The 15,823-nt window shown below is 36.8% G+C and overlaps 1 protein-coding gene across 1 annotated transcript in view; it reads right to left on the bottom strand.

Moving 5' to 3' along the window:
- Positions 1-1,366: 1,366 nt before the first annotated feature.
- The window catches only part of LOC149267085 (F-box only protein 6-like), a 104,126-nt gene continuing 89,669 nt past the window's right edge, over positions 1,367-15,823 (bottom strand). The window contains exon 2 of the mRNA XM_089398060.1: positions 1,367-1,690. The gene's annotated coding sequence lies outside the window, so the exon portion shown is untranslated. The remainder of the gene's footprint in view (positions 1,691-15,823) is intronic.

The raw sequence follows: 15,823 nt of genomic DNA, 5'->3' as shown, positions 1-15,823 counted from the left end.
CAAAACCGTCACACGGGGGATCTGCTGCCCAACAACCATCAAAATTGAGAAAAAATATATTGATGTAGACAACACCATTGGAACATGGATTCTATTTCGATAACTCAGCACACATAGTTCACAAACACAAAATCGACATTGATTAGCCATACAATTAAATCTTTTATATTTGAAGCACTTTGGTTGCAATCTAACATTACACAACGAAACATGAATCAAAACCAATAATTTGACAATTGTTACTGAAATTGCATTCAAAGTACTAATTATTTCCTGAAACAAAGTTTGTAAAACAACAATGCTTGCAAGCCCACTATGCATAGAATAGACAATAAGAGGGTGCTTTGTTAAGACACTTTGTGGTGAAAAAATGACTAATTCAGTGATGCTAAGAGTGGATGTCGTGGAGGTTGGGTGCGATCCCGGGTGATTTTGACAACTTAGATGCCCTTGGGTCCAGCTAATCAAGCCATAGATTAATTGTGTCAGTCACCTCAGGACTCACATTACATAACAAACAAAAAGGAACAACAAATATGCTTGCAAAACTCGTGGACTTAGCAAAGCTTCCTTTAAAGATACCTATGAAATCACGCTTAGCTAAATTTAGATTCTCAATGTACCAGAAAAGAGAAATTATTTCTTTTCAAATTGAATTAACAATTCTCTAGAAACAGTGCCTTTTATGAATGATGACAAAAGTATCAATAGTTTTAACCTGCTACTTTGTTCAGACTTTCTACCTTCCATTGATATCTGTTGGGTAATCAACAAAGTGAACTCACACACCCAGACACATTTTTAAAATAATGGTTGAAACTGTAAGACACACATATCACTACAAATGGGCTACTAAGGCTAGATGTGCGTCATATAGCTCTCAAGGGTTTGGGGAAACTGATGTCATACATTGGCATCATAATTAAATTTGTTTTGAAGAATTCTTACCGGAATTCAATTCTCAGTTGCAAGAATTAAATTCTCAGTTGCAAATTAAATATAAATAAATGCTCATAGTTTTAAATTCATCAGATTCCATTGCTAGAGCGGATTTTTAATGTTCATCAGATTCCATTGCTAGAGCGGAATTTTACCCACATATATGTGAGACAAACAAAGATGAAAAAATGCAAAAATTAAAAGCAGAAGCCTTAGTCCATAATACTACCCTTATAACAAAATAGAGATCCTTTTTGATGTTTAAATTCTACCCATGCATTTCCTGCAATACATCTGTTCATCTGATAAATAAGCTGAAGATTGAAAGGCGTGAAGCTTTTTTTAAGAAAATAATGTACGAGAATGAGATAATGTTCTCACTTGCAGTTATTGAAAGGGAAAAAACAGCTTATATTGCCAGCCAAGATGAGCAATATTTCAATCTCCAAAATCATATGTTATTAGTGTAGTGCATACATTTTTGAAAGGTTTCAATTAACATCACAAGATGGCTTCAGTTCACCTAAAGCTAAATGGTTTCATTTCACCTCCCACTGTTTTCAAAGTGCATGTACTTATGATCAAAGGTCTAGATTTTCAAACTAAAACTAGAGAGCATAAACGAGATCAAGATTCTCTCTTGAAGAATCAACTTTTCATCAAACTGAGATGATAACCGTCTGCCACCTTTTCTTTTCAAACAGTTTCTGAGTTGTCATCTCTTTCCATTCTTCATTGTACTCTTGTAGTACTGCACAGGAAACAAAGATTGGTTTACCATATAACAATGCAGAAACAATAATCACTAACCTATTTTACAATATAACCTCTTACATATTCAAGCAGAAACTAAAGTACATATGTAGTTATACTTATAACCAGCCATAAAAAGCAAATTAGAATCATTACCATAAACTAACATCTAATCCTTCTTATGGACTGTAAGGCTATTTGACACATTATAATGTTTTAATGATTCATTTGGTACAAACTACTTCCTCATTGCATTTGATAGTTTGAAGTAATACATTTTTTTTTAGAAGTGTATGTTATTTAATTGAATAAAAGGCTAAAGCTAGTCAATTTCATAACCAAGTCGTCTTGTATATGTTATTTAATTTCATGATCAAGCTCAGAGATATACCGAAAAGGTTACCAATCTGGAATAGCATATCCAAAAATGTAAAACCTTGTCTGACCTTGTTTTCAGGGAGGCTAAATCAGGAACCAATGTATTATTCTGGGATGATCCATGGAATGGCCACAAACAAAGATAAAGAGACAGGAATGAAGTAGGAAGTCAGGCAATGGAAGATAAAGGAGATTGATGACAGTTCTGTGGCTGGACAGTCTTGGCTGGAACAAAGATGCAAATGGCAGTCACGGTGTCAAAGAAGGCGACATGGTGTGCTTTGCAGAGAAGCTTTGAAATCCAGGTGTAATGTATGATTGGAAGTAGAAGAAAGTAGCAGACTTCTACACTAGTGTTTTTGCATTTAATGTTCGAAATCTATAAAAAACCAAAATACATGATAACAGATTTATGAAGATGTCGTCAAATCAGTCTCAAGAAAAATCCAGTCAGGACCACTTACTCTATAAAACCCGCGAGTAATCAGTCGTAATCAGTGCGTTATGTAGTCCCAAACTCAGAGCGTGGCCGATGAAGAAGATGAAAAATCGAATAATCGATGCGTTATTATCCGTTTATTATTCTGTCATACGTAAAAATGTATTGTAACAAAGAACCGTATTATCCGTTTAAAACATTGCTTCCATATAACTACTTTAAATATATAACTTTATAGAGATATAATATTTATATTATATTAAAATAAGTGCCATGTAGTCGCTAGAACTGATTTTTCAGTTTACATACAAGGAAATTGAAATTTAGACGGTTGAAAGGTAAAACGGTTAGGCTCACTTTAAATATAAAGAAATTGAAATTTAGATGGTTAAAAGGTGAAATTGTTATGAAAATAATTAAATTCTAAGAATAGCAAATGTTGTAATACTTGACTCCACATATATGTGCAAATTAATGGATGAAGAAGCCTAAGTGAGAATTTGAAGCGAGTGCTTTTGGACACTAGCCCCCGATATCATTCATAAAATATTAGTGAATCTCGAATTCAACTTTGATACAACCACAAATCCAATCTCTTAACTTGAGAATTTATATTGGATTTAGAGATAAAATACTAGGGTGTGAATAAAAATGGTGATTTGGAGGTTACATATGTTTTTAGGTAATTCATTAAAAATATAGTAACCTATCCAAATGTTGGTAATGATCTCATCCAAGGGAGCTAAATCCATAATGTTGGTAATGATCACACCTATTTATCATGTTTGTCAAAGAAAACATAATATCCACATGTCGTGAAAGAATAGAATTTGCATCACGATTACTCATATATCCACATGTAGCTCCAAAATATTGTTGCTGATCATCGAATATGGTAGCCATATTCACCATTGCAATAGGGTCTCCTCTCTAAGACTTCACTACAATCTTAGATCTCGACAAAATGAATGTATGCCCCAATGAGGCACAGGGACAACTCTCTCATCAATCATGAATTCCTACCCCAACATCAAGTCATAATAATTAATTTTCACTATTGTAAGGTCCACCTTTCCCTGCCGATCTCCCGTGAAGATAGGTACATCGTCAATTGAACAAAGTACCCACACACCTCTGGAGTTGATAACCTTAAAGGAGGCATTTTCATGCTTGAAACTAAGTTCAAGCTTCCTTACTACTTTGACAAATTTATAAGTAGCTCCATTATCGACCATCAGTATCACTTGGATCCCTCCTAGTTCTACCCCAACAAACTCCAATTGGGTTCCTTCCTTACCCTTATCTTCTTCTTTCTTCTTGTGGAAAGATACTTCTCCTAGTACCTATAACATCCCCACTTTTGCTGCCTCTTGTGGCTCTAAAGAAGCCACCTTCTACTTAATGGGGCAATTTATTGCCAAGTGATATTCTCACACATCCAACATAATATGGGTCTATTCTTTTTGGTTGCACCTACTAGTTTTCCTTCTTTGGAAACTAATTTATAGAGCTCGTGGATAATCTCCAACAAATGTTCTTTTCCATTGAGGAGCTAATATGCTACATGGAAGACAACAACTAGGGTTCTCCACTTGTTTGTTTTGGTTTTGCAGGTAAATTAGTTCAAGATTTCTAAACCATTTTGAAAGAGGAATTTATAATCTCAAGGGATACATATCTTGTTGCACATAGAGATCAAAGGTTGGAGATGTCACATAAGAGGGATGTTCCTTAGAAGAATCAAAGATTGTAGGGTGAACTAAGAAAAACTGGGGATGACTTCCAAAAGGACCAAGCCCACTCCCTAGACATAAAATGGGCATGGTGATTTAGAAGGATATCTACTTCATACTCCAACAAAGGGTAGATTCCAAGGCATTGGTACAAATCCCAACAACCTAAAATATACAATTCTTCAAAATTATTTTACTTTTCTACATTAGAGTAGGATTTTTGTTTAGTGGTTTTTATTATCATATTAATTTACAACAAGTTTTTTGTTGGGGAATACTAAAATAATTTCTAGATCTAAACCCCACTTAGATACAAATTATTATTTCTTACATTTTACACTTGTGTCTAGCTTCTAGTTGTGGATTTCTAGGTTACCAAACTTGCGTTTTTAGCCATCAGAAACAAGTTCTACATACCTACAATTAAGTATATGACACTAGAACTTATATTTTTCAGCTCTATACTTGTTTATCATCAAAATTTTCACATTAGAGTTGAATAAAAATTATTTTATAGCCATCAAAATTGTATAATAATTTTCTAGAAAAATTTATGTTTATTAAACATAACGCAAAAATCTGAAAATTAATTTCCAGCTAGATGGAAATTTCCTTTTCATCCCAAATGCAATAAAGGGCGGGCCCAAAGGCTCTATAATCACCTTTATCCCTCCTACACTCTGGTAACTCCCTAGAGGTTTTTTTTCATACAGTAGAATGGTTGTTACAACAAAATATGTTGTTGTCCTTGCGATTTTAGGTTGGTTTTATAGATTATCATATGAGACATCAAGTTATTTTGACTCAAAGATCCTTTAAAATAAATTCATAATTAATATATAATCACATATTTGGTTAGGATATCTCTAATAAACCAAAATACATAGGTTATATTTGAAGTATTTGTCTATTAATATATTTGATAGAAATATGCTATGTTTTTAACATTATTTTTACACTGGACAACAAACAATTCAAGAATAACTCCACCCAATTGACTCCATACAAGGAAATGACATAAAACATAGTTGTTGGGGGTATTTAGGGACTCCTCCCTTAACCTTTTAGGAGTTGTTGAGCCTTAAATATCAAGGGCTTGGGTCAAGGTGACAATGTGTCCTTGCCCTGTGTGTAACCATATGGGGAGGTTGTGAGGACTCTATCGACCCTGTTAAAAATATTGGTAACATTTTTTGGTCCCATTACTAGGGATAATTTCTTTCAACCTAGTTTCATACAACATTATTCCACTTGGGTGAAATTGTATATAATTCTTGTGCATTTTTATGAGATTATTATAAAGGACTAATAAGCAAGATCTCCTCTAAAAACTCCAACTCAGGGTGCTTCAACAAAAGCCATTCAAACAAAAAGGTACACAACAATATCTTCAACCAAAGGTGAGTTTGTTTTTGTTCCCTAACCTAAGGTATTTTACCAAAGAAAAAAAAATTGAGCTAAGAGTAAGGAACAAAATTCAATTGAATTCCATTTTGTTTTAGTTACACTTAGAGATTTCTTTGAAAGACATGAATCTTTAGATCTATGTACATCTCAACAGAACACATGTATAATAATAAAATGGACTTACCTTGATTAATGGATTTGCATAAACCACTTAATTTAACTCAAATATAGGGTCAACCCCATGCCCTCCCCAATAATATTGATAAAGTACCAATTTTTAAGGGTGGTCATTAAATTTCTACACATGATTTTTGGGACTCTTTTACTAGAGAAATCGAAGAACTAAAAGTGGACATGAAGATGTAACCATGAAATGTTTTTTTCTTGCTCTGAATGGTGATGTTGTTAAATGGTTTGTTAGTTTACCTAATAATAGCATTAGTGGATTTACTCAAATTAAAACCAATTTCTTTAAAAAATGGCCAGCATTAAAGGATCCTAGATTTTGTTAAATGCATTACAAGAAATTGAAAGAAGATAGAATGAATATATTGATTAATTCAATCTTAGTTTTGATAAAGTAGTTCAAGATATATCTCAAGATTTTATACCTCCAAAAAAGGATCTTCTAACTTATTATCTCCAAGCTTTTAAAGTATCTTTTTCTTTTAACTTAAATCTCACTAAACCAGATTCTATCAATGCTGCTAAAATTAGTGCTAAGAACATGGATGATAGTTGGGCTCTAGAAAACAAATAGGCCTGCCAAAATCTTTTGATAATGTTACCCACCAAAAATGGGGAGCCTTAGGACAACCTTTCTCCTATTCATCTTCTTCCAGTTGGTAGCCAAGAGCCCTTGACCGCCACCTCGTAGTCGATATGATGTCCCACTTTATCTCTGACACTTACATTAGTTGTATGTTTTTGTTGTCACTGCTACAACACCCTCCAAAATTTTGGTCTACACCAAATTTTGGAGCCTACTTTGATCTTGTATACTGTCGTTGTAAACATTAAGACTTATCACATGTGTTTTCTCTAAGTGTTTTTCTCCCATTTGAAAGAAAATCAAAGTGTCGTCTTTTAACATGTTAGGTGTTGCACGATGTACATAAGTTGGTTTTCGAGGTTTCAAGGGGTTATCTTTGTGTAAATGAGTTGGTCTTACCATGTAAGCATCTGTTGCACTCATTTCCAAAGTTTTAAACACTATCACACAAGTGTCGTCACGGTCGTCACAAAGTGTATCTTTGGTGTCGCACTTGTCGTAAGTTGTCACACTAAGGGAAGTATGTTGTTCATGTGTTCTGGATGATTTATGTTGCGTCGTCAAGTGTTCTAAGTGCATGATCACAGTCAAGTCTTATCACTATTCATATTGGCTTCATCGATCGCACACTTAGCGAAATTCACAAAACTCCCCAACCAAGCAACTTAGCCTCATCCAACCCTCCTAAATTGTGCATTGTGTAGTCTCAGCCCTCAAGAAGCAACCCTACCTCTTGACACTTCGCAATGCACAGTTCCTGCTTCCTAGCACTACGCATTGCGTAGTATCGATGCTCAAGTCTGGCCCCTGAGCTCCAAAACTATGCAATCCTTCCCTCCATCAGGCCTGAACTGTGTATTGCGCAGTCTTAGTCCTCAAGCCTAACCCTTGAGCTCCTGAACTGTGCAATTGTGTAGTCACCTAGCCTCCTTGTCCCCCTAGCACTACGTAGTAGGCAACTTCAGGCATCAAGCCCTCAACCTGGCTCCTTGAGCTCCCCAATTGTGTAATCATCATGCTCAGTCCAACCTAAACTATGCATTGCGCAGTCTCAAGGCTCAATCCTGACCTTTAACTGCTTGAGCTACACAATTGCATGGTCACTGAGCCTCTCCCTCAATCTGCCACCTGGTTCCCTCTCAATTACTCGATCATCATGCAACATTTTAGACTAGGGGTTTATCAAACCAATGTCATCTTTTCATGAGTGAATTGTAGATGCAGGTACTCTATCATTCCATGACAGGATGATGAAGAACGAGATGGAGAAGGGGAATATGCTAGAAGACACCTTTGTAGCTGAATATGCAAGTTGATCAATCAGGAGAAAACAAAGGGACACCAGTTTGCCACCGCAACTCAAGACCTGATATCATTGAAGACTCTTTATCTCTAAGCCATATGGAGGTGGACAGAAGAACATTCTCAAGAAGACACATAGAAAGAAGAAACAAGAATGAGTTGACATCGCCATGTCATCAAGCAGTCCATGTCATCAGTGTCATGTCATGAGTCACCATATTCCACATCATTTTTGTGGATTATATAAATTTCTATTCGAAAATGTATTGTAAAGTGGAAGTCTAAAGGACATGTACAAAATATGAAGAGTCATGTCAAGTCGAAAAGTCATAAGAAGTCAAACAATCATGAAGGTAGTCAAAGAGTCATAAGGGAGGTGAAGCATCACCCCATTGGTTATGGATACACCCTCATTGTATGAGCAAAGGACTTTTCACCTTGGTTCCTCCCACAAGGCATCAGACAGACAAGCTAGCTCTTTTGAGGAGCGAGTGGTGGCTCCAATGCTCCACTATTAGAGCTAGTAGTGTTCGATGTATACATTTGCCTTGGGAATTCTACTTAATATATGAAGCTTGATGGCCAACATGTTCTTCACGCATGTATTATGAATATTTGTGAGATTGTTCTGTGAATGTTTATGATTCATGTTTGTTTTCAATTGTACTAAAGTAGTTGAACTATTTCAGTTATTTTAGTGCTTATCATATTGATAAGGTGTTGTAATGGTTGCAATGACTGTCATATCTTTGTGGATTAATCCGTTGGATATTAGATGGATATTTTCTATTCTTTTGTGTCTCTACTAGGGTGGTACTATTACCTCTCTCTTAGAGGCTTACTTTCGTTTCCCTCCATAGTAGAAGAACGTTGACACGCATACAACTGAGCGCTCACCAGGTAGACTCACTTGTTTTTCGAAGGCACACATGCATTCCTCTCTCTTGCTAATAGTTAGAGCCAAGGAAAATCTTTAAGAAAACGGTAACCGAATCGTATTCTAGATGGGGATCCTATCCCAAACGATGTGAGGTCTAATTGGTATCACATATCGAGGAGACCCCTTGAATGTTGGCAGGTCCAACATTATCAATATTTATGGCGCTAGAAGGAGGGTAGCTAGATTTTTATGGCTAATAACCTCACCCACCCTCATCATACTTCTTCTGGTCAAGGAAGTAATATTCCCGACACCTTCCCTTCTCATATTCCTGAGTTTGGCAGATCTTTCCAACCTGGTATTGGACAAATTTGTGAAATCTCTTATGAGCAGATCCGGGGCATCCAACCTATAACCCATAAGTTTTCAAAGGTTATTAGATTGATCCCTGGAGTACACAATCTTCCTTATTTTCCAAAGAAGAACATAACCACTCCTACTGGGATAATGGTTTCTACAGTCGAAGATTTGGTTCTTTCCACCCTTGAAGAGCTAGTAGAGACTGTGGAAAACATAGATAAATCATAGCAGCCTCCATATTTTAACAGTGGTGACAGAAAAGACATTGTACTCTCAGATGACACTTTCCAAGGGTTAGGCAGTTATGAAGAGGAGGAAGAAGATCCATCAGATTCCGATGAGGAAGAGGAGCACAAATATGAAGATATGGTAAACCAATATCTAGATTGGATGTATCAGGGCCCATATGCTCTTTGGGGTGTTTTACACAAGATGCCGAGGCACCTAGAGAAACTGTTAATGAAGTACGACCCTAACAAAGAAGTGAAAGCGGACGACCATTTGGAAAACTTCTACGTATATCTGTAAATGCTTGAGGTACCTTACGATGATGTTTCATGTAGACTTTTCCCTTGTACCTTAGATGGTAGAGCATTTGTATGGTACCGCAGTCTTCCTCCAAACTCAATCCAAAATTGGAAGGGGTTTAAAAGGTTGTTCCTTGAAACGTTTGTCGACATAAAACCCCTACCATGTTATTAAAGCGCTGGGTAATTTGAAGATGGAGAAGAAAGAGAAAGTTAAATATTTTATCCAGAGGTTTAATCGCACATTGAAAAAATTTCCTACAAATACAAAACCTCATGACTCCATCACCATTTATTACTACACTTTTTCCTTACCAACAAGCATCACATAGTTCGTGAATAGAAATGTGAAAGAAATTCTGGGAGAAAATTACAAAGAAGTTATTGCATGTGAAAGGACTTGTGTGCAATTGTACTGATTTTTGACGATGAACCATCAAAAGACTCCAAAGACACATGCAAAAGGTCTCAGGCCTCCTCAAGTAAGGCCAAGGATAAATAAGCTACCGATCTTGAAAGCTTGACCTGGACCATTAAGTCTTTGTCCAATGAGCTGGCAAAGTTAAAACAGAGGTTAAGTGAGACCATCGTAAGCAGTAAGCCCCCTAAATTCAACTTCCTAAGAAGAGTTACCAACACAAGAAACAACAAAAATAAACAAGCCAAGTCTGCACAAAGCTCTAATGTCCTGTTGAACGTTGAAAGCATGGACATGGACCAATATTATTCATTTCATCAAGAGTATCATTCAAAAAATACATGTCCGCAATAGAATCACAACATGAACGTTCTCGCTCTGCACATCATTGATACAGTACTTTCAGATGATCAGATTGAGCCAACGGAAGAGAAGGAAGAAACCGTTGCAGTTGAAGAAACTATAAGTGTTGGACATGCAGTGAATACATTCAGTTGTGTATATGCAGCTGAAAAGAAAAATGTTGAAGAACTGCCATTGAATGAGGATTGAGCTCAAAACCAGAATAGTTGATATAAGTTGAGAAGCCAAGGGTTGGTCTTCAAACAAGAGTTGACGAGGCAGAAATTGAAAGAACAGGTGTTAAGGAATATCACATGCCTGTCAACACTTAGAGAAAGTAATGAAACACTGCTTCAGTGAAAAATACTTTCGCTAATAACAAAAGAAAACCTACCATTCTGTAAGTATCAAATAAGGTTACTCCTCAAGACACTTCGAAATTGCCCATCGTGCTTGATTATAACATAATCGAAGACTTGAAGAAAGCTTGCGGTAATATTTCACTCTTCGAACTTACAAGAATCGAGAGCCAGCGGGAACTACTTGTCCACGCTCTGAACAACCTGCCTCAGGTAACAACGCTTCTTCGTAAAAGGGATCTGGTAAGTCTTCTGGTCCCCTAGAATATTTTCTTAATGCATTAACATTAAATGCTAACACACTCTACCCTCTGTTTTTATTGACATTCGAAATTTTTAATTACAATGTACACAATTTCTTAGTCGACTCTAGTGCATCCGTAAACGTAACGCCACTATTTGTAGCTAAGAAAATCAATGCAAAATGGGATAAGACAGATGCGCAAATCATTCATCTGGATAGGACTCTTTTCCATGCTATTGGGGAACTCAGAAATATGCATATTCGCCTACCATCCGACCAAAACATTCACCAATATATAAACATAGTAATTGTAGACATCCCGGGAGCATGTGGTGTATTGTTGAGTATATACTAGTCCAACAAATTACAAGGGTATTTTTGCTACCGATTAGTCACATGTATGGCTTCTGTACAAGGGAAAAACAACCAAATCTGGGTAGACTCAAAACCTTAAATGAAGCACACTATCACACCCTTCGAGGGGAAAAACGAGCCAGTTGCTTTAGCAGATCTAATATTTGTTAATTTCTTCATGAAGACTAACCTAGGGTGCTACCTGGCTCAGCCTTCCCTAGTCGCACTAGACACACACTTGGAACTCCTTCCTAGTCCAACTGGCGCAAATGAACTTTGTATAGTAGATAGTAGTAGTGTTGGTACTAGTGTAGGGCATAGCTCTTGTACATATGATGTTTGGAACTTTTTTTTACGGTTCAAAGATGCAGGAGGGATCTGGAGCTGGTTGTGTTTTAGTAGACCCGTGACAGAGAAAACACCTAATCTCAAGCTGCTTGGAATTCAAGTGCACTAATAACACGAAGGAATACAAAGCACTCATCCTGGGCTTATAGAAGACCATTGACCTCAATTTTAGAGTCCTTAAAGCAATAGGTGATTAAGAGATTGTCGTGTGACAGGTACATAATAATATACATTGTGTATTGCCTAATTTGAAAAGCTATCAACAAGAGGTATGGCGTTTAATTTATCAATTCCAAGCTTTTAACATTATATTTGTTCTTAGAATGTGTAACGTAGTTGCGAATGCATTAGAAAATGCTGCTACTAGGTTGTCACCGCTTAGGGATTTTTATTTTGTTGGAATTGTTTATAAACCATATGTCCCTAATAATATCACTAATTTACGCGCTTTTAATGATGAACAACAAATAATACATTTCATGGCGAACACTAATGTATTCAAAGATGTAGCCATTGATGAAGACGAGCACAAAAAAACATTGCAAGATGCAACTCACGCGAGTAAGGAGAACCCCATGCTGAAGAGCACAGTATCATTAGAGAGTTGTATGACTTGCAAAATCACTTTAGAGGACCAGTCAATGTCAAAATGCACAGTTCAACGTTGTCGCATGAGCAAATCAATATTGGAACCGAAAAGGACCCAAAGTTTATTAATCTTTGTACTTGCTGCACACCACAAGAGTGACAAGCCTTCATCCACATATTTAAGCAGTGTCGAGATGTTTTCGCATGGACATATGATGAGCTCAAAACTTAAGACATGCAAATAATCCAACATATTATCCCAATAAAGGAAGGGGCCAAGCCTTTTCAGCAAAAGTTGCGAAAGGTACATCCAACGCGAGCCCCTGACTCAAAAGGAGTTAAGGAAGTTGTTGGATGCTCATATCATTTACAAGGTGCAACATTCAACCTGGGTATCTAATCTAGTCCCAGTGAGGAGGAAGTCTATGGAAATATGTTTGTGCATAGATTTATGAAATCTCAACTACGCTTCAAATAAAGACAACTACCCTGTGCCATCTATGGAACAAATATTGTAGACAATATTGGAGTCATAAATGTTCTCTTTTCTTGATCGTTATTTCTAGATAAAAACAAGTTCTGTTCTTGGAGCCTGACAAGCTTAAGACTCCCTTTCAAACAAAGTGGGGAACGTTCACATTTAGAAGAATACATTTTGGGCTAGTTAATGTTGGTGTGACCTCTCAATGTGTGCGATGGACATCGTATTTCATGGATTGATTGGTCAAAGCATAGTGCATTTTGATTATGTAATGGTTATTTCGAAGAAGAGATCCAACCACCTACGCCACTTGAAGCAAATCCTAGAGCGATGTCGAAAATATGGGATATCTCTTAATCCCAACAAGAAAATTTTTGCGGTATCCGAGGGAAACCTCTTGGGCCATATCATCGCAAAGAGTGGGATCAAAGTGGACCCTAATAGGGTCAGAGCTATTATGTAGATTCTCTTCCTAGTGAACAAGAAATCCATGCATTCCTTCCTATGGAAGATCAACTTTCTTTGCAAGTTCATCTTTGATTACGCTCAAATTGTCAAACCTATACAGGAGATGTAAAGAAGGATGCAATATACAAGTGGGATAAAAGGAAAAATAATGCATTTTCCTGTATTAAGCAAGCTATTACAATAGCCCCAGCCTTATACAACCCAAATTTCAACAAGGATTTTATGCTATATACCTTCGCTTCTGACACTTCTCTTGCCATTGTGCTTACGCAGAAATATGTTCAGAATAATGAGCGACCAATATCTTTTATGTGTGCTAGCCTACAAGGACCTGAACTTAACTATACCACCATTAATAAGCAGGCATATGTAGTCTATAAGGCGGTAAAGAACTTCCAGCCCTATCTCTTGAAGAATCATTGTATTATCTTTGTCCCACACCAAGTAGTCATATCGTTGTTTGTCCAACAAGAGTTGGGTGACAAAAGAGCGAAGTGGATGATTGGTTTACAAGAGTATGATCTAGAATTTAAACCACTTCACACCATCAAGGGCCATGATCATTGATCTATTCATCATTGTGATTCCTCTTATATTAGGTCTCCTCCCATCAATGAAATTTCATAAAGGGCAGGGATCCTTAGCTAAGGTGACAATGGGTTATTGCTCCATTGTTGCCCCTTGACCTAGTAGTTTCTCTGTAGGATCCCTTCCTAGGACCCCTGCTAGGTAGAGAAGTAACATGATCAAAACCCTAAATTTGGAAGGGAAGCCCCATATGAAATATCAATTTTCCCTCGATTAACAAGATTGGTTCACTTAGATTCACAAAATATTAATGTTACCTGATGGTGAAGATGCGACACTGGACATTATGTGTGATTGGTATGTGGTTTCATCATGGTTTGGGCAACTTAATTGGGGCCTAAGTCCACTAGAGGAGGATATGCAACCCTACAGGTGAAGCATTGAGATCCATGGGATTCTTGACAATTGTAGAGAATCATTGCATTCCATGGGAACTTTCAATACCAAAATAGTTTGTACTTTGCTCCACATTATTTGTGAGATGATGCACTTTGACTAGCATGCACCAGCCGACTTAGCAGTGTGTTGATGGTTTGGTAAATGATCTTAGGATCAATTGAGTTTTTCTCACCCTGAGCCCTCAATGTTGGAGTAGAGTCAATATATTTGATCATCAGGGGACACTTGCGACCCATTTTGTTCCCCAAACACAAAATTGGGGTCCATGTGATGATTTGCATGGATGCCTAGGGGTCAACCCCTAGAGGATGAATTTAGAAACCTCTTGAGTTAGTTTGGCATCAAGGGATCTCAACGCATGCCTCCATGAGGCCCACATAGTGATGACATTAGCATTTAGACCCTATTGTGGATTAAATTTTATGATTTCACATTGGTTATGTGGTTGGCTTGTAATCACACTTAGTTTTTTCCCATGATTTGACAACTAAGAGGGGCTTTAGGCTAAAATTAGAATTGATTAGAAATGTATAGATAGAAGAGACCTCAGTTGAGTCTCTCATCATCATCACACTTGGAATTTGACCTCTTAGAGGAATTTTGCACTTGTTCCTTCTTGGCTACTAGAGATCTATTGGATGCATTTTCATATTTGGAAGCTATTTTTTATTGTATTCGAAGCTACTTCTTTGGATAAAGGATGGATATACCGCATGTTGGTCTGAGTTGATTATTGTTGAATATTTTCTATCATGAAATTATCTAATGTATGAAATTATTGTTTCTAGGTTATGCTATCTTGTGCCCTAATCGTTGAAAATTAATTTATTGTACAATTTTAATGAATGTTCCTAGTGGAGGAAATCATTAATCTCTTGATCAAACTCCATTTTCTTTTGAAGTGGGTAAATGTTAAGATTTGATACCTAGGGCATCAAGTTTTAGCCTCCTTAGAAAATATCTAGTTTATCTATTTAAGCCTTAACTCCATATGCCTAAAGGATAATGAACTATTCCAAGTCACTGGTGATCAACCCTAAATTTTCTCCATATGTTTCTCCCCTAAAATTGGTCCTTTTAAGGCTAGGGCGAAAATTTAGGGCTTGTAGCAAAATTTTAGGGAGGAGGATTTTTAGTGATTTGAGAGCCTAAACATCAAGCTTATGGTATAGGCTACCTATTTTCCAAGTTTGGTGGGAATCCACTCAAATTTCATCTATAAATTCTCTTGCCCTAGGTGTTGCTCCAAGAAGGAAACGCTAATTCTTTTCCCCTCAACTTGAGGACCTCCTTGAAGGTTGTATGAACTTAGTACTGTTATTTTTGTAGCATCGGAGGTGTTCTAGTCTTGAAAATTTATAGAGAGGCTAAAACACATGAGCTCTCCATAACCCAAAAATTGTTTATGGAAATTCCACCTAGAAGTGTCTCAATTAGATTATTATTTTATTGTTAAATATTTCCTAAGTCTAAACTTAGGAAATTTGGTTAATGAATCAATATCAATTGGGATAAGGTGAGAATTCTCTAGAAACTCGCACAAATCGATTGGGAAATGATTTGGGCCCTTGATTAAGTTTTAATATTGGTCGTTGGTGCTCCAACATCGGATATCGGTAGATGGAGAACACACTTGAGGGTTTCGATTTCTTTGGCAGTTCGATTTCTAGAGAGCAACAGTAGTTGTTGGAAAGTCGGAGAAGGAAGCATAAACATTGAGGGGCAAAGGCAGTGAGTCGGAGGA

The sequence above is a fragment of the Pinus tabuliformis genome, chromosome 6 (assembly GCF_031772625.1).
Source record: "Pinus tabuliformis cultivar Carrire ecotype Pingquan chromosome 6, CPIR1, whole genome shotgun sequence".
NCBI classification, from domain to species: domain Eukaryota; kingdom Viridiplantae; phylum Streptophyta; class Pinopsida; order Pinales; family Pinaceae; genus Pinus; species Pinus tabuliformis.
This window is presented reverse-complemented; position numbering and strand designations above follow the sequence as displayed.